This window comes from Chrysemys picta, unplaced genomic scaffold (assembly GCF_011386835.1).
Source record: "Chrysemys picta bellii isolate R12L10 unplaced genomic scaffold, ASM1138683v2 scaf609, whole genome shotgun sequence".
Classification (NCBI taxonomy): domain Eukaryota; kingdom Metazoa; phylum Chordata; order Testudines; family Emydidae; genus Chrysemys; species Chrysemys picta.
Genome location: NW_027053316.1, coordinates 4,418 through 20,380, shown reverse-complemented (window position 1 = coordinate 20,380; position 15,963 = coordinate 4,418). Strand labels below are relative to the sequence as shown.

The window sequence follows — 15,963 nt, the reverse complement described above, 5'->3', positions numbered from 1 at the left end:
CAGTTTTGGATGAACTCCCCACAAGGGGAGGTGAAGAGCACCCCCAGCAACACACACACACACACACCACTCCTGGTGGTGAAAGGGGAACAGGAGAAAGGACAAAAGAAGTAAGAGATGAAGAGAAAGGAAGGAGGGATGGAGGAAAAGGTAAAACGAAAACGACAAACCCTAATGTCCCCAGTGATTCTACGGGACAAAATCCCAGGGAGGGAATAAAATTCTGCCATCTTAAACTACTGTTTTCCATGCCTAGAATTCAGCTGGCACCAGATGGATCAGACTGAGCAGGTTCCAAAACCTCTTGGAGGCTCTTACCTTCTAAATAGGGATGTCTGTTTTCTAGTAAAATCCGTCAAAGGAAAGGAGAAAACTCGAAAGAGGCTCCTGCTCACACTCACATACGTCAACCCTAACACTCTCTCAGTCCTCAAAGAGAGACCTCGAGAAGGAGACTTGCTGAAGCAAAGCCACAGGGGTCTCTGAGGTTTCCCTGGCCCTGTGCTCCTGTCCTGCCAGGCTGATGTCAGCATCTCTCTCGGAGGTCACCACCTCCCTAACACCTTTGACCAATAGGCTGACGTCCTGCAAAAGGCCTTTGGGATATCACTGCCACACCCACCCTTCCCCGGAAGTGCTAATGTCCTGCTGCTGGCCTGACACTTTGAAGGTTTCAGCTACTCTCTGTGGATCACCCCACTCAATGCCTGTTCATTCTAGGAAGCAAGCCGGCTAGACGGTAAAACATCAGAGGCTGCTCCCAATGCTACACTCAGTGTTTCCAAACTTAGGGGACTTTATGGCCACAAGAGACCTTTAGAGCATCTCATGTAACCCCCTGCATACCATAGGCTTGCTGTATAGTACAATAGTTACTTTTTGGGCACACACATTGCAGAAAGGCATCTAGTCTTCCTTCAATGACATCAAGAGATGGAGAATCCACCACTTTCCCTTTTAGTGAGTGCCAGGGGGCTCCATTTCCCCTTCCACTAGCTCCCCATTTACAGTGAGCCAGAGCAGTACCTGCAGCAGGGAGCGGGAGTTGCTGATGGCCTCAGAGGCACAGCCCCTGCAGTGTCTCAGGAATCTGGCGCAAGTGCCGGATGATGCGGAGCTGGTGCATCACTTTGGCCGTGACGTCCTCCTGCTGCAAGGGAACGAGAACCTGTCAGAGACTCAAACGCCCCGAGGAATCAGCGGGAATTAAGGGCACCTGGAACCAGCACTACTTCCACCCATCACCTGCCCACCACTGAGGGATAAATTCACCTCCTGAACCCCAGAATGGAGTCTTCTTGTCCTTTCTAGTAACCTCCAGTGCCAACCCCCCTCCTTGAAGGATGAGCTCCTGCTATCTCCCCCTCAGTGCCCTTGACAGCTGTTCCACCTCCAAACCACAGCTCAAGTTATTAGTACCTTTGGACTAACCTAGTGAGGAGGACTTTAAACTAGGTTCGACGGGGACAGGTGAGCAAAGCCCACAGGTAAGTGGGGAACATGGAGACCGGGGAGATGGGTCAAAAACGAGAGGGAGTGTGGGCTATATTGTCAGAGGGAAAGGAGGGTCAGGACAAAACTGGGAGGAAAGATCAAACCAGTATCTTAGATGCCTATATACAAATGCGAGAAGTATGGGCAATAAGCAGGAAGAACTGGAAGTGCTAATAAATAAATACAACTATGACATTGTTGGCATCACTGAAACTTGGTGGGATAATACACGTGATTGGAATGTTGGTGTGGATGGGTACAGCTTGCTCAGGAAGGATAGACAGGGGAAAAAGGGAGGAGGTGTTGCCTTGTATATAAAAATGTACACACTTGGACTGAGGTAGAGATGGACATAGGAGACGGAAGTGTTGAGAGTCTCTGGGTTAGGCTAAAAGGGGTAAAAAACAAGGGAGATGTCATGCTAGGAGTCTACTACAGGCCACCTAACCAGGTGGAAGCGGTGGATGAGGCTTTTTTTAAGCAACTAACAAAATCATCCAAAGCCCAAGATTTGGTGGTGATGGGGGACTTCAACTATCCGGCTATATGTTGGGAAAATAACACAGCGGGGCACAGACTATCCAACAAATTCCTGGACTGCATTGAAGACAACTTTTTATTTCAGAAGGTTGAAAAAGCTACTAGGGGGGAAGCTGTTCTAGACTTGATTTTAACAAATAGGCAGGAACTCGTTGAGAATTTGAAAGTAGAAGGCAGCCTGGGTGAAAGTGATCATGAAATCATAGAGTTTGCAATTCTAAGGAAGGGTAGAAGGGAGAACAGCAAAATAGAGACAATGGATTTCAGGAAGGCAGATTTTGGTAAGCTCAGAGAGCTGATAGGTAAGGTCCCATGGGAATCAAGACTGAGGGGAAAAACAACTGAGGAGAGTTGGCAGTTTTTCAAAGGGACACTATATTAAGGGCCCAAAAGCAAGCTATTCCGCTGGTTCGGAAAGATAGAAAATGTGGCAAAAGACCACCTTGGCTTAACCATGAGATCTTGCATGATCTAAAAAATAAAAAGGAGTCATATCAAAAATGGAAACTGGGACAGATTACAAAGGATGAATATAGGCAAACAACACAGGAATGCAGGGGCAAGATTAGAAAGGCAAAGGCACAAAATGAGCTCAAACTAGCTACGGGAATAAAGGGAAACAAGAAGACTTTTTATCAATACATTAGAAGCAAGAGGAAGACCAAAGACAGGGTAGGCCCACTGCTTAGTGAAGAGGGAGAAACAGTAACAGGAAACTTGGAAATGGCGGAGATGCTTAATGACTTCTTTGTTTCGGTCTTCACCGAGAAGTCTGAAGGAATGCCTAACATAGTGAATGCTAATGGGAAGGGGGTAGGTTTAGCAGATAAAATAAAAAAAGAACAAGTTAAAAATCACTTAGAAAAGTTAGATGCCTGCAAGTCACCCGGGCCTGATGAAATGCATCCTAGAATACTCAAGGAGCTAATAGAGGAGGTATCTGAGCCTCTAGCTATTATCTTTGGAAAATCATGGGAGACGGGAGAGATTCCAGAAGACTGGAAAAGGGCAAATATAGTGCCCATCTATAAAAAGGGAAATAAAAACAACCCAGGAAACTACAGACCCCAGTGAGTTTAACTTCTGTGCCAGGGAAGATAATGGAGCAAGTAATTAAGGAAATCATCTGCAAACACTTGGAAGGTGGTAAGGTGATAGGGAACAGCCAGCATGGATTTGTGAAGAACAAATCATGTCAAACCAATCTGATAGCTTTCTTTGATAGGATAACGAGCCTTGTGGATAAGGGTGAGGCTGTGGATGTGGTATACCTAGACTTTAGTAAGGCATTTGATACGGTCTCGCATGATATTCTTATTGATAAACTAGGCAAATACAATTTAGATGGGGCTACTATAAGGTGGGTGCATAACTGGCTGGATAACCATACTCAGAGAGTTGTTATTAATAGTTCCCAATCCTGCTGGAAAGGCATAATGAGTGGGGTATCGCAGGGGTCTGTTTTGGGACCGGCGCTGTTCAATATCTTCATCAACGACTTAGATATTGGCATAGAAAGTACGCTTATGAAGTTTGCGGATGATACCAAACTGGGAGGGATTGCAACTGCTTTGGAGGACAGGGTCATAATTCAAAATGATCTGGACAAATTGGAGAAATGGTCTGAGTTAAACAGGATGAAGTTTAACAAAGACAAATGCAAAGTGCTCCACTTAGGAAGGAACAATCAGTTTCACACATACAGAATGGGAAGAGACTGTCTAGGAAGGAGTACGGCAGAAAGGGATCTCGGGGTTATAGTGGACCACAAGCTAAATATGAGTCAACAGTGTGATGCTGTTGCAAAAAAAGCAAACCTGATTCTGGGATGTATTAACAGGTGTGTTGTGAGCAAGACACGAGAAGTCATTCTTCCGCTCTACTCTGCTCTGGTTAGGCCTCAGCTGGAGTATTGTGTCCAGTTCTGGGCACCGCATTTTAAAAAAGATGTGGAGAAATTGGAAAGGGTCCAGAGAAGAGCAACAAGAATGATTAAAGGTCTTGAGAACATGACCTATGAAGGAAGGCTGAAAGAATTGGCTTTGTTTAGTTTGGAAAAGAGAAGACTGAGAGGAGACATGATAGCAGTTTTCAGGTATTTAAAAGGGTGTCATAAGGAGGAGGGAGAAAACTTGTTCACCTTAGCCTCTAAGGATAGAACCAGAAGCAATGGGTTTAAAGTGCAGCAAGGGAGGTCTAGGTTGGACATTAGGAAAAAGTTCCTAACTGTCAGGGTGGTTAAACACTGGAATAAATTGCCGAGGGAGGTTGTGGAATCTCCATCTCTTGAGATATTTAAGAGTAGGTTAGATAAATGTCTATCAGGGATGGTCTAGATGGTATTTGGTCCTGCCACGCGGGCAGGGGACTGGACTCGATGACCTCTCGAGGTCCCTTCCAGTCCGATAATCTATGAATGTATGAAAAAAACACTGTTCTCCACCCCCACCCAGGTTGGCCAGGGAGGCGGCTCTAGCAGGGGGGGCAGGAGGGATTCTGGCAGCAGTGAAGTGGGTTGCGGGGAAGTTGAGATCTTGACCCAAGTCATCCCAGACACTAATGCTAAGCCACAGGATGGCAGCATCTAGTGTTAGTGGAGTCCAAACACTATTTCAACCCCACAGTTTTCGAGGAACAGGAGAAAGGACAAAAGAAGTAAGAGATGAAGAGAAAGGAAGGAGGGATGGAGGAAAAGGTAAAACAAAAAGGACAAACCCTAATGTCCCCAGTGATTCTACGGCACAAAATCCAAGGGATGGAATAAAATTCTGCCATCTTAAACTACTGTTTTCCATGCCTAGAATTCAGCTGGCACCAGATGGATCAGACTGAGCAGCTGCCAAAACCTCTTGGAGGCTCTTACCTTCTAAACAGGGACGTCTGTTTTCTAGTAAAATCAGTAAAAGGAAAGGAGAAAACTCGAAAGTGGCTCCTGCACGCACTCACGTACGTGAACCCTAATACTCTCTCAGTCCTCAAAGAGAGACCTCGAGAAGGAGACTTGCTGAAGCAAAGCCACAGGGGTCTCTGAGGTTTCCCTGACCCTGTGCTCCTGTCCTGCCAGGCTGATGTCAGCATCTCTCTCGGAGGTCACCACCTCCCTAACACATTTGACCAATAAGCTGACATCCTGCAAAAGGCCTTTGTGATGTCACTGCCACACCCAACCAAACCCTCAAGTGCTAATGTCCTGCTGCTGGCCTGACACTTTGAAGGTTTGAGGTTGTCATAACTATAAAGGGAAGGGTAACAGCTGTCCTGTGTACAGTACTATAAAATCCCTCCTGGCCAGAGACTCCAAAATCCTTTTCCCTCTAAAGGGTTAAGAAGCTCAGGTAACCTGGCTGGCATCTGACCTAAAGGACCAATAAGGGGACAAGATACTTTCAAATCTTGGGGAGGGGAAGGCTTTTGTTTGTGTTCTTTGTTTGTGTGGGTGTTCGCCCTCGGGACTGAGAGGGACCAGACATCAATCCAGGTTCTCCACATCTTTCTAAACAAGTCTCTCCTATTTCAAACAAGGCGTGTTAGTTTTCCTTTGTTTTCTCAACTTGTAAATGTACCTTTTACTAGAGTGTTTATCTTTGTTTGCTGTACTTTGAACCTAAGACTAGAGGGGAGTCCTCTGAGCTCTTTAAGTTTGATTACCCTGTAAGGTTAATTTCCATACTGATTTTACAGAGATGATTTTTACCTTTTTCTTTAATTAAAAGCCTTATTTATAAGAACCTGATTGATTTCTCCTTGTTTTAAGATCCAAGGAGTTTGGATCTTGATTCACCAGGAGTTGGTGGGAGGAAGGAGGGGGGATGGTTAATTTCTCCTTGTTTTAAGATCCAAGGGGGTTGGATGTGTATTCACCAGGGAATTGGTGAAAGGTTTCTCAAGGCTACCCAGGGGAGGAAATTAGCCTTGGGATGGTGGTTAAGCTTAGAAGTTTTCATGCAGGCCCCTACATTTGTACCCTAAACTTCAAAGTGGGGATACAGCCTTGACACAGGTACTCTCTGTGGATCACCCCACTCAATGCGTCTTCATTCTAGGAAGCAAGCCGGCTAGACAGTAAAACATCACAGGCTGCTCCCAATACTACACTCAGTGTTTCCAAAATTTGTAGACTTTATGGCCACAAGAGACCTTTAGATCATCTCATCTAAGCCCCTGCATATCATAGGCCACCTGTATAGTACAATAGTTACTTTTTGGGCACACACATTCCAGAAAGGCATCTAGTCTTCATTCAATGACATCAAGAGATGGAGAATCCACCACTTTCCCTTTTAGTGAGTGCCAGGGGGCTCCATTTCCCCTTCCACTAGTTCCCCATTTACAGTGAGACAGAGCAGTACCTGCAGCAGGGAGCGGGAGTTGCTGAAAGACTCAGAGGAACAACCCATGCAGTGTCTCAGGCACCTGGCGCAAGTGGCGGATGATGCGGGTGCATCACTTTGGCCGTGACGTCCTCCTGCTGCAAGGGAACGAGAACCTGTCAGAGACTCAAACGCCCCGAGGAATCAGGGGGAATTAAGGGCACCGGGAACCAGCAGTATTTCCACTCAGCACCTGCCCACCGCTGAGGGATGAATTCACCTCCTGAACCCCAGAATGTAATCTTCTTGTCCTTTCTAGTAACCTCCAGTGCCAAATCCCCTCCTTGAAGGGTGAGCTGCTGCTACCTCCCTCTCAGTGCCCTTGACAGATGTTCCACCACCAAACCACAGCTCAAGTTATCAGAACCCTCTTCTCCACCCCCACCCAGGTTGGCCAGGGAGGCGGCTCTAGCAGGGGTGGCAGGAGGGATTCTGCCAGCAGTGAAGTGGGTTCCGGGGAGGTTGAGATCTTGCCCCAAGTCATCCCAGACACCAATGCTAATCCACACGATGGCAGCATCTAGTGTCAGTGGAGTCCAAGCACTATTTCAACCACACAGGTTTGGATGAACTCCCCACAAAGGGAGGTGAAGAGCACCCCCAGCAACACACAAACACACACACACACACACACCACTCCCGGTGGTGGGAGGGGAACAGGAGAAAGGACAAAAGAAGTAAGAGATGAAGAGAAAGGAAGGAGGGAGGGAGGAAAAGGTAAAATGAAAAGGACAAACACTAATGTCCCCATTGATTCTACGGGACAAAATCACAGGGAGGGAATAAAATTCTGCCACGTTGAACTAGTGTTTTCCATGCTTAGAATTCAGCTGGCACCAGGTGGATCAGACTGAACAGGATACAAACCTCTCCGAGGCACTTACTTTCCTCAAAGAGAGACCTCAAGGAAGAGACTTGCTGAAGCAAAGCCAAAGGGGTCTCTGAGGTTTCCCTGGCCCTCATGTCAGCATCTCTCTCTGATGTCAGCATCTCTCTCTGAGGTCACCACCTCCCTAACACATTTGACCAATAAGCTGACGTCCTGCAAATGGCCTTTGTGGTGTCACTGCCACACCCAACCAAACCCTGAAGTGCTAATGTCCTCCTGCTGGCCTGACACTTTGAAGGTTTGAGCTACTCTGTGTGCATCACCCCACTCAATGGGTCTTCATTCTAGGAAGCAAGCCGGCTAGACAATAAAACATCAGAGGCTGCTCCCAATGCTACACTCACTGTTTCCAAAATTACTACACTTTATGGGCAGAAGAGACCTTTAGAGCATCTCATCTAAGCCCCTGCATATCATGGGCTTCCTGTATAGTACAATAGTTACTTTTTGGGCACAAACATTCCAGAAAGGTATCTAGTCTAAATTAAATGACATTAAGAGATGGAGAATCCATCACTTTCCCTTTTAGTGAGTGCCAGGGGGCTCCATTTCCCCTTCCACTAGCTCCCCATTTACAGTGAGCCAGAGCAGTACCTGCAGCAGGGAGCAGGAGTTCCTGAAGGCCTCAGAGGCGCAGCCCCTGCAGTGTCTCAGGTACGTGGCGTAAGTCCAGGATGATGCGGAGCTGGTGCATCATTTTGGCCGTGACGTCCTCCTGCTGCAAGGGAACGAGAACCTGTCAGAGACTCAAACGCCCCGAGGAATCAGGGGGAATTAAGGGAACCTGGAACCAGCAGTATTTCCACCCAGCACCTGCCCATCAATGAGAGATGAATTCACCTCCTGAACCCCAAAATGGAGTCTTCTTGTCCTTTCTAGAAACCTCCAGAGCCAACCCCCCTCCTTGTAGGGTGAGCTCCTGCTACCTCCTGCTCAGTGCCCTTCACAGATATTCCACCTCCAAACCACAGCTCAAGTCATCCGAACCCTCTTCTCCACCCCGACACAGGTTGGGCTGGGAGGCGGCTCTAACAGGGTGTGCAGGAGGGATTCTGACAGCAGTGAAGTGGGTTGCAGGGAGGTTGAGATCTTGACCCAAGTCATCCCAGACACTAATGCTAAGTCACACAATGGCAGCATCTACTGTCAGTGGGGTCCAAGCACTATTTCAACCCCACAGTTTTGGATCAACTCCCCACAAGGGGAGGAGAAGAGAACCATCAGCACCACACACACACACGCACACACACACACCACTCCTGGTGGTGTGAGGGGAACAAGAGAAAGGACAAAAGAAGTAAGAGATGAAGAGAAAGGAAGGAGGGATGGAGGAAAAGGTAAAAGGAAAAGGACAAACCCTAATGTCCCCATGTCGGACATCAGGAATGGTAACATACATAAGCCAGTATGTGAACACTTCAATCTCCCTGGTCATTCTATTACAGATTTAAAAGTCACTATCATTGAACAAAAAAACTTCAGAAACAGACTTCAAAGAGAAACAGCAGAACTAAAATTCATTTGCAAATTCAACACCATTAATCTGGGCTTGAATAGGGACTGGGAGTGGCTGGCTCACTACAGAAGCAGCTTTTCCTCTCCTGGAATTGACACCTCCTCATCTATTATTTGGAGTGGACTACATCCACCCTGATTTTTGAATTGGCCCTGTCAACACTGGTTCTCCACTTGTGAAGTAACTCCCTGCTCTCCATGTGTCAGTATATAATGCCTGCATCTGTAACTTTCACTCTATGCATCCGAAGAAGTGAGGTTTTTACTCACGAAAGCTTATGCCCAAATAAATCTGTTAGTCTTTAAGGTGCCACCAGACTCCTTGTTGTTTTCCTAATATCCCCAGTGATTCTACGGGACAAAATCCCAGGGAGGGAATAAAATTCTGCCACCTTAAACTAGTGTTTTCCATGCCTAGAATTCAGATGGCACCAGGTGGATCAGACTGAACAGGTTACAAACCTCTCCGAGGCACTTACTTTCTCAACAGGGACTTCTGTTTTCTAGTAAAATGGGTAAAAGGAAAGGAGAAAACTCGAAAGAGGCTCCTGCTCACACTCACATATGTGAACCCTAATACTCTCTCAGTCCTCAAAGAGAGCTCGAGAAGGAGACTTGCTGAAGCAAAGCCACAGGGGTCTCTGAGGTTTCCCTGGCCCTGCGCCCCTGTTTTGCCTGGCTGATGTGAGCATCTCTCTCTGAGGTCACCACCTCCCTAACAACTTTGACCAATAGGAGGAGCTCCTGCAAAAGGCCTTTGTGATGTCACTGCCACACCCACCCATCCCCTGAAGTGCTAATATCCTGCTGCTGGCCTGACACTTTGGAGGTTTGAGCTACTCTCTGTGGATCACCCCACTCAATGCGTCTTCATTCTAGGAAGCAAGCCGGTTAGACAGTAAAACATTAGAGGCTGCTCCCAATGCTACACTCAGTGTTTCCAAAATTAATACACTTTATGGCCAGAAGAGACCTTTAGAGCATCTCATCTAACCCCCTGCATATCATAGGCTTCCTGTATAGGACAATAGTTACTTTTTGGGCACAAACATTCCAGAAAGGCATCTAGTTTCATTCAATGACTTCAAGAGATGGAGAATCCACCACTTTCCCTTTCACTGAGTGCCAGGGGGCTCCATTTCCCCTTCCACTAGCTCCCCATTTACAGTGAGCCAGAGCAGTACCTGCAACAGAGAGCGGGAGTTGCTGAAGGCCTCAGAGGCACAACCCCTGCAGTGTCTCAGGCACCTGGCGCAAGTGATGGATGATGCGGAGCTGGTGCCTCACTTTGGCCGTGACGCCCTCCTGCTGCAAGGGAATGAGAACCTGTCAGACTCAAACGCCCCGAGGAATCAGGGGGAATTAAGGGCACCTGGAACCAGCAGTATTTCCACTCAGCACCTGCCAAACACTGAGGGATGAATTCACCTCCTGAATCCCAGAATGGAGTCTTCTTGTCCTTTCTAGTAACCTCCAGTGCCAATCCCCCTCCTTCTAGGGTGAGCTCCTGCTACCTCCCCCTCAGTGTCCTTGACAGCTGTTCCACCTCCAAACCACAGCTTAAGTCATCAGAAACCTCTTCTAGACCCCCACCAAGGTTGGGCTGGGAGGCGGGTCTAGCAGTGGGGGCAGGAGGGATTCTGGCAGCAGTGAAGTGGGTTGCGGGGAGGTTGAGATCTTGCCCAAGTCATCCAAGACACTAACGCTAAGCCACAGGATGGCAGCATCTAGTGTCTGTGGAGTCCAAGCACTATTTCAACCCCACAGTTTTGGATGAACTTCCCACAAGAGGAGGTGAAGATCATCCCCAGCAACACACACACACACACACACACACACACACACACACACACACCACTCCTGGTGGTGGGAGGGGAACAGGAGAAAGGACAAAAGAAGTAAGAGATGAAGAGAAAGGAAGGAGGGATGGTGGAAAAGGTAAAACGAAAAGGACAAACCCTAATGTCCCCAGTGATTCCACGGGACAAAATCCCGTGTGGACTACAAAATTCTGTCACCTTGAACTAGTGTTTTCCATGCCTAGAATTCAACGGGCACCAGGTGGATCAGACTGAGCAGGTTCAAAAACCTCTTGGAGGCTCTTACCTTCCAAACAGGGACGTCTGTTTTCTAGTAAAATCAGTAAAAGGGAAGGAGAAAACTCGAAAGAGGCTCCTGCTCTCACTCACATACGTGAACCCTAATACTCTCTCAGTCCTCAAAGAGAGACCTCGAGAAGGAGACTTGCTAAAGCAAAGCCACAGGGGTCTCTGAGGTTTCCCTGGCCCTGCGCCCCTGACTGATGTCAGCATCTCTCTCTGAGGTCACCACCTCCCTAACACCTTTGACCAATACGCTGAGATACTGCATGTAGCGGGGCGGCCTGGCTCCCAGGCACCCCAGGAAGTGAAGGCCACCGCGGCCTGTCCCCACCCCCCGGAAGTCAAGGGGCGGGACAGGAAGTATAAAGGCCAAGCCACAGCGCTCAGTAGCTGGCCCGCAGCGGGAGAGGACAGACGCTGGTGCCCGAGCTCCCGCGGACCTGAGCCTGCCGAGAGCCCGGTATCCTGAGGAACGGTCTGAGCTTCCCCCCGCCAAGGGCCCAGAGGGTGTGACAGACCTACCTGCTGCTCGGGGCCCGGAGCAGCCCATGATCTGCGACCCAGCAGACGGAACTCAGGAGGAACAGGTACCCATGGAGGAGGAGATGGGAAGTGGCCCGGGGATAGCAGACCCCGAACCCATGTCAGTGTGTTGCGGTCAGGATCCCCACTGACTGCGCGGCAGACGGACTGCTGCGGATAGGGCCCCGGGCTGGAACACAGTGGAGTGGGTGGGCCTGTGTTCCCCCCTGCCACCCCGTGCTGGGTGGCAGTCTCTCCTCCTCCTTGTCCAAGGGGCCTGGGCCTCTGACTGACGATTGGTTTGCTGCCCCGCCCTGACCTAGGGCCTGGGCTAACCCAAACTGACCCAGCTCCTGCTACAAGGCCTGGGCCGCTGACTGACTACTGGTTTGTTCCCCGCCCTGACCCAGGGCCGGAGCTGTTGATTGTGTGCTCAGTCCCTGCATAAGGGCCTGAGCTCTGAACTGTTGATTGTGTGCTCAGTCCCTGCACAAAGGCCTGAGCGCCGAACTGCTAATTGTGTGCTCAGCCCCTACCGAAAGGTCTGGGCCCTAGACTGTTATTCGCTTTGTAGCGGGGCGGCCTGGCTCCCAGGTACCCCAGGAAGGGACGAGCCCCACCCCGGAACTACTACACTGCAAAAGGCCTTTGTGATGTCACTGCCACACCCACCCATCCCCTGAAGTGCTAATGTCCTGCTGCTGGCCTGACACTTTGAAGGTTTCAGCTACTCTCTGTGGATCACCCCACTCGATGCGTCTTCATTCTAGGAAGCAAGCCGGCTAGACAGTAAAGCATCAGAGGCTGCTCCCAATGCTACACTCAGTGTTTCCAAAATTACTACACTTTATGGCCAGAAGAGACCTTTAGAACATCTCATCTAACCCCCTGCATATCATAGGCTTCCTGTATAGTACAATAGGTACTTTTTGGGCACACACATTCCAGAAAGGCATCTAGTCTTCATGAAATGACATCAAGAGATGGAGAATCCACCACTTTCCCTTTTACTGAGTGCCAGGGGGCTCCATTTCCCCTTCCACTAGCACCCCATTTACAGTGAGCCAGAGCAGTACCTGCAGCAGGGAGCGGGAGTTCCTGAAGGCCTCAGAGGCGCAGCCCCTGCAGTGTCTCAGGCACGTGGCGTAAGTGCAGGATGATGCGGAGCTGGTGCATCATTTTGGCCGTGACGTCCTCCTGCTGCAAGGGAATGAGAACCTGTCAGAGACTCAAACGCCCCGAGGAATCAGGGGGAATTAAGGGAACCTGGAACCAGCAGTATTTCCACCCAGCACCTGCCCATCAATGAGAGATGAATTCACCTCCTGAACCCCAAAATGGAGTCTTCTTGTCCTTTCTAGAAACCTCCAGAGCCAACCCCCCTCCTTGTAGGGTGAGCTCCTGCTACCTCCTGCTCAGTGCCCTTCACAGATATTCCACCTCCAAACCACAGCTCAAGTCATCAGAACCCTCTTCTCCACCCCGACACAGGTTGGGCTGGGAGGCGGCTCTAACAGGGTGTGCAGGAGGGATTCTGACAGCAGTGAAGTGGGTTGCAGGGAGGTTGAGATCTTGACCCAAGTCATCCCAGACACTAATGCTAAGTCACACAATGGCAGCATCTACTGTCAGTGGGGTCCAAGCACTATTTCAACCCCACAGTTTTGGATCAACTCCCCACAAGGGGAGGAGAAGAGAACCATCAGCACCACACACACACACACACACACACACACACACACACACACACACACACACACACACACACACACACACACACACACACACACACACACACCACTCCTGGTGGTGTGAGGGGAACAAGAGAAAGGACAAAAGAAGTAAGAGATGAAGAGAAAGGAAGGTGGGATGGAGGAAAAGGGAAAAGGAAAAGGACAAACCCTAATGTCCCCATGTCGGACATCAGGAATGGTAACATACATAAGCCAGTATGTGAACACTTCAATCTCCCTGGTCATTCTATTACAGATTTAAAAGTCACTATCATTGAACAAAAAAAACTTCAGAAACAGACTTCAAAGAGAAACAGCAGAACTAAAATTCATTTGCAAATTCAACACCATTAATCTGGGCTTGAATAGGGACTGGGAGTGGCTGGCTCACTACAGAAGCAGCTTTTCCTCTCCTGGAATTGACACCTCCTCATCTATTATTGGGAGTGGACTACATCCACCCTGATTTTTGAATTGGCCCTGTCAACACTGGTTCTCCACTTGTGAAGTAACTCCCTGCTCTCCATGTGTCAGTATATAATGCCTGCATCTGTAACTTTCACTCTATGCATCCCAAGAAGTGAGGTTTTTACTCACGAAAGCTTATGCCCAAATAAATCTGTTAGTCTTTAAGGTGCCACCAGACTCCTTGTTGTTTTTGTAGATACAGACTAACATGGCTACCCCCTGATACTTGACACCATGCAAGGCACTAAATTTAGCCGTATGGAGTGGAAATCCATCAACCTCAACAAAAAACTTGCACAGATACAGACAGACATCATCTTCCTCTCCAAATGCAAACAGATGGACATCATACCAAAAGGACTGAAGGTAAAAAATCCATTGCAATCAACATACTACACTGAGTATGGTGAGAGATTGTGCCACACACTCTCTCAAAGAAACTGAGGAACCACCTGATCAGCATCCTGTACAGCAGACAGGAGAAGATCAAGAATGAGCTCTCAGAACTGGAGACTCTCATACAATACCAGCCTTCTACACAAACTTCCACGTGGCTGGACTTTACAAAAATGAGACAAGCCATTTACAATGCACACTTCACTTCTCTACAGAGGAAAAAGGACTGTAAGTTATCTAAACTAATACCTGCCACTAGGGGCTATAACAATGGTACCCTCAACTCATCTAACAACATTGTCAATCTTTCCAACCACACGCTTAGCCCAGCAGAAGAGTCTGTCCTATCTCGGGGACTCTCTTTCTGTCCCACCGTCCCCACGAACATGATACAGTTCTGCGGTGATCTGGAAGCCTACTTTGCTCGTCTCCGACTCAAGGAATATTTTCAACGCACCACTGAACAGTGCACTGACCCACAGGAACCCTCCTACCAACACTACAAAAAGAAGAATTCTGCGTGGACTCCTCCTGACGGTCGAAATGACAGACTGGACCTCTACATAGAGTGTTTCCGCAGACGTGCACAGGCTGAAATTGTGGACAAACAACATCACTTGTCCCATAACCTCAGCCGTACAGAACGCAATGCCATCCACAGCCTCAGAAACAACTCTGACATTATCATCAAAGGGGCTGACAAAGGAGGTGCTGTAGTCATAATGAACAGGTCAGATTATGAACAGGAGGCTGCCAGGCAACTCTCCAAGACCACATTCTACAGGCCACTATCCTCTGATCCCACTGAGGAATACCAAAAGAAACTACACCATCTGCTCAAGAAACTCCCAGCTACAGTAGGGGAACAAATCTACATGGACACACCCCCAGAACCCCGACCAGGGGTATTCTATCTGCTACCCAAGATCCATAAACCCGGAAACCCTGGACGCCCCATCATCTCAGGCATTGGCACTCTGACGGCAGGATTATCTGGCTATTTGGCCTCTCTCCTCAGGCCCTATGCTACCAGCACTCCCAGCTATCTTCGAGACACCACCAACTTCCTGAGGAAACTACAATGCATTGATGTTCTTCCTGGAAACACCATCCTGGCCACCATGCATGTAGAAGCACTTTATACCAATATTCTACATGAGGATGGACTACAAGCTGTCAGGAACAGTATCCCTGATGAGGCCACAGCAAGCCTGGTGGCTGAGCTTTGTGACTTTGTCCTCACCCACAACCACTTCAGATTTGGGGACAACTTATACCTTCAAGTCAGTGGCACTGCTATGGGTACTCGCATGGCCCCACAGTATGCCAACATTTTTATGGCTGACTTAGAACAACGCTTCCTCAGCTCTCGTCCCCTAGTGCCCCTCCTCTACTTGCCCTACATTGACGACATCTTCATCATATGGACCCACGGAAAGGAGGCCCTTGAAGAATTCCACCTGGACTTCAACAATTTCCACCCCACCATCAACCTCAGCCTGGACCAGTCCACACAAGAGATCCACTTCCTGGACACTACAGTACAAATAAGTGATGGTCACATAAACACCACCCTATACCGGAAACCTACTGACCGCTAAACATACCTACATGCCTCCGGCTTCCATCCAAGACACATCACACGATCCATTGTCTACAGCCAAGCCCTAAGATACAACCGAATTTGCTCCAACCCCTCAGACAGAGACAAACACCTACAAGATCTTTATCAAGCATTCGTAAAACTACAATACCCACCTGGGGAAGTGAGGAAACAGATTGACAGAGCAAGACGGGTACCCAGAAATCACCTACTACAGGACAGGCCCAACAAGGACAATAACAGAACACCACTGGCCATCACATACAGCCCCCAGCTAAAACCTCTCCAGCGCATTATCCACGATCTACAACCTATCCTGGAAAATGATCCC

At 48.6% G+C, this 15,963-nt stretch overlaps 1 long non-coding RNA gene across 1 annotated transcript; it reads right to left on the bottom strand.

Annotated features, from left to right (window-relative positions):
• Window positions 1-1,035: 1,035 nt before the first annotated feature.
• On the bottom strand, window positions 1,036-8,017 carry LOC135979003 (uncharacterized). Its single transcript, XR_010596337.1, has 3 exons — window positions 7,888-8,017; window positions 6,384-6,502; window positions 1,036-1,150 (listed from the first exon to the last, which is right to left on the bottom strand). It is a non-coding gene; the product is annotated as an uncharacterized LOC135979003 (long non-coding RNA).
• Window positions 8,018-15,963: the final 7,946 nt, after the last annotated feature.